Raw genomic sequence first — 4,207 nt, forward strand, 5'->3', positions numbered from 1 at the left:
CCTTCTACTTCCTCTAATTCTTCCTCTCCTCCTTCCTCTTCGCTTGATGGGGCTGGTAAAGCCAAAAGTCAAGTACCTGAGAAGAAGAAGGAAAAGAAGAAGAAAGAGAAGAAGAAGAAGGAGCCAAAAGCGAATGGGGGCAAACGAGCGTCGTCTAGCGAAAATCCACACACTGCACCGACCAGGCTTAAATCGCCATGTGTCATTTGCAAAGGAGACCACTATCATAGAGATTTTCCTTGCATCCCTTGGATCTTAAGGGACTGTTCTCCTCGTTTGCACAACCCGGTGTCGTCAACCTCTGGTGATCATGTTGAAAACACACCGTCGACTAGTGAAAGTGAAGCCCCAGGACAAAAGGAAAATATAGATTTCCTTGTAAACTATGTGAAGGCGATCATGCCGTCCACCGTTGTCCCTTCTTAGACGAGGCTAAAAGAGTTTTGGACAATCGTCTGATTTCACCATTACGACTTCCTCCTGGATATAAAAAACTCTTGCCGAGTCCGTAACTAGTTGAAAATCCAACTGGCCCACTCAGGTGGTCAGCTGAAGCATCTATCATTGACAAACCATCTAAACCCATACCAGATGAAAGTCAAAAGGTCGAGGTGGCAGTTGACCCAGTCTTGCCTTCAGAGGTTCCATCTTCAGATGATACAGTCACCGAAGAGAACAAGGATGACACCATCCAAATTCTTTTCGTAAGCACAGACTCCAATGAACATGGGGGCAATTTACCCGTTCCTTTACCGCAGGAAGGAAGTTTGTCAGAGTCATACCCGGCCGTCTATTCGGTCCCACCTCCAAGCAACCTAGTTGTCTCCTTTGATTGGAATCAACTAGGCAAACCCCGTTTACCAGCTAGTGTACCATTCCGAATCATTGTTCAAGTATATAGAATGGTTATGGCTGGTATCATCATAGATGAAGGGGCTTCTGTGAGTATCCTTTCCTCGACTTCTTGGAAAGTGCTTGGTTTGCCACCGCTTTTGCCTGAGATGAGAAATCTAACAGGCTTTGATAAAGGAACCAGTCGACCGTTAGGGATCCTTCCCAATGTACCCATAACATTGAGAGGAAAAACTGTTCAAATGAACGTAATGGTAGTTCAAGGACCCTTGGATTATAATCTACTCCTTGGACGAGACTATATTTATTGCATGGGAGCAATTGTCTCCTCACTCTTTAGAGTAATGTGTTTTCCACACAAAGGAAGAGTGGTCAAGCTCGTAGACCAGCTTTCATTTCCTGGATCACACAGAGCAAATAGTCATATACCATCCCTGAATGGTCTTTTCACGCAAGAAATGTCTCAATCCCCAGTCCGTCTGCCCGATGAGCGCGAGTAATACGGGGGACATGACTGAAACTCAGAGGGCATGCATCCTGGTCTACTTCGGCAGGAAAACTTCAGGTATAGGGTAGGTTTCCGCGAGAAAATATGACTAGTCTGTACTCCCGTTCGTGATTGGAAGAGGGGGTTATTCTGGAATAAGATTCTCTTGTCAAAGTTATGTAGGTTGGCAAGCATCGCCACTCACCTTTGTTTATTTCGATAAACATCGCCGAAGAAGTGTTTTGTTTACATAGTAAATAGGACAATCTTTGGTAACCTGTAAGAGGTAGACCTCTCCCGGTAAAACAAATGTTTTAACGGAAGGAAGAAGGGGTAACCTTGAAACTCTATTTTATACCTGGGGGCATGCAAGCGAAGAGCGACTATTTTTTTTTTTAAATTTGTAGGTCCTCTAACCCTTTAAACTCGTAGGATTGGCCGTTTCCTAACTTGCATAAAGAAAGGATGAGGGGAAAAACTCTAAAAGTTGCCGTTTTTATATATGAGACATTCTTATCACATGACTGGATTAATCGAGCAGTTTTAGCGCGGACTTCATGCTCGTTAAAAAATAAACATAAGCAATGAGCACATGTTCCTCCAGAGTTTAAGCTCATTAAAAAATGAACCAATTTCCGGTAAATAACCATCGTGAATGTAATACTTCAGCCTTTAAAGCCTTGGTCGTGTTTGCATCGTCACCTCCACTTTTGCATTGGCCGATCATTCACCTCCATTTGATTGTTTACCCATTTTGAGGAACAGCTGCGAAGAGTGATCATGCTAGCCACCCTTGTAACACTGCCGTGATTGGAAAATTCCAAACCTTACCTGGAATCAATTGCTACCCATTTTATCACTCGTTCCTCAAAAGACGAGTCTCCTTTAAGCTCTTTTCAGTTGACTAGTAAAATATGAAAAGATTGCTGAGCCATTGGCCTCTCCAGCTTGTTAAAGGGACCGGAAGTGCTATCCCTCCTCTAAATTTTAATCTTTTTGGACCTGAGGGATTATTACACAAAAAGATCGAGCGCTTGTTTTGTTCGGCTCGTTAAAAGTATAAAAAATTAATCCCTTCTGTATTGTTTTATACTTTTTCGGACTTAAGGGATTAGATGACGAAAAAGGAATTTTGGAGTTTCCTTTACGTTCCTCTTCAGACTCTCTAAAATTGAAAAGGACCGAGTTATCTTTGTCGTTAAACTCGTTAAAATTTTAATAGCAACAAACTTGTCTATAGACGAGAACGAGTTTCACTATCGCTAGGCTCGTTAAAACATAGCGATGGGTTTGCCCGAAGGGAAAATTATAGAACAAGCATATGTTATCCTCCTCAAGCTTGATAAAAATAAAGAGGTACTGGTCAGCAATGACTGGGGAAAAATTGGGAAGAAAACTTGAAGAAACTTTGTTGGTAGCAAGTCGCTCTTGAACATGACACTTTCACTCCGCATCCAAGTTGGGTTGGGTTGTTCCATTCACCGGTCACATCACCATGGTCCCATCATACCATCCACATTTGGGGTTAATGCTACCAATCCATCACGTCAGTGTCGCCGATATGTTCAAGAGAAGTCATTCAGAGAATTCACCTGTGTCTCACCTACTACAATACATTTATACTCCATTCTTTCATGACTGCCGCCCTGAACCTTATATCACCAGATCGTTTTCACCTCCATTAAAACCATTTGCTCTGTCCCGTGTCATTGATGTGGGATTCATTAAGGCCCTCCAGTGATGGATTACTTCTTGTCGACATCAGCTCATTATCCAAGAAGTTGATCTAGGAACACCCCATTCAGTACTTTGAAGCTTGCATGCCTCAATGGCAAGTTTCTCACTTCCGGCGACAGGTTTACATCAATGACCTTCGACCGAAAGATTTTTCATGGTGTTCGACGCCAAGTACTTTATTCACACCACGTGAATTGTACTGCAGTACCTTGAGGGTCATTATCATTGTCGGTGATTCCTCTCGCGCTTGTTAACAGCTTATATTATTGGTTGGTAATCAAGCGATGTCTTTCCATGTTCAACTTCAAAACATCTCTCACATGGATAGACTTGTACTTCGAGTGAAGATCGAACGAGATTGAAGACCCAAGATCTAGTTTCATCCATCCGGGCTGCGATATATATTCAGGAAAATAAAGACATCAAATGTACATCATTGTTGCACAGATAATCATCCAATCAAAGGGATGATGGCTCTATCAGAATCATCAGTCTACACTCAGATGATTGTCTGTCTTATGTACATGAAAATGAATTTATAAAGCTGAGCATGGGAATGCCCGCCTCAGCTCAATCATGAAAATATTATGAAGATAATGTATTGTATTGTATCTTATTACAGGTCTCCTCCCAGCTTGAAATAACTTCGGATCCTCATAATAAAGCATTTCACCCGACATCAAAAGATTAACGACCTCATGCTTTAGGGGGCAACTGTTATAGACATTTTTGGGCACTATAACCCCAAGCATGAAATGTCCATAAACCAAGGGCTCCTAAGTCCCTAAAAGTGTTGTTCTAACCCCTAAAGGAACAAGGTCAACTGATTACAGCTTCTCCCAGAAGTTCTCCATGAAAAACTGCTCAGAATTGGTCAAAACAGGATCATTTCAGCTGCTCCACAGGCCAGGTGTGTTGCATCTCACCTAAGTACACTGTGAGGGTGCGTTGCATTTCAAAAAGCCCTTCTATGGGGTGTGATGGGCGAGAAATGACAAATGGCAGTGTCATTCCGCGAGGTGGAGAGGCAATGGAAGCTTCCAGAAACTTCTCCTGTGACACTTGCCTCTCTGAATTCGACCAAGGATGAGTAAGAGATCATCAATCTCCAAGTGGAAGCAAGAACTATCA

The sequence above is a fragment of the Pinus tabuliformis genome, chromosome 1_1, assembly GCF_031772625.1.
Source record: "Pinus tabuliformis cultivar Carrire ecotype Pingquan chromosome 1_1, CPIR1, whole genome shotgun sequence".
Taxonomy (NCBI): Eukaryota; Viridiplantae; Streptophyta; class Pinopsida; order Pinales; family Pinaceae; genus Pinus; species Pinus tabuliformis.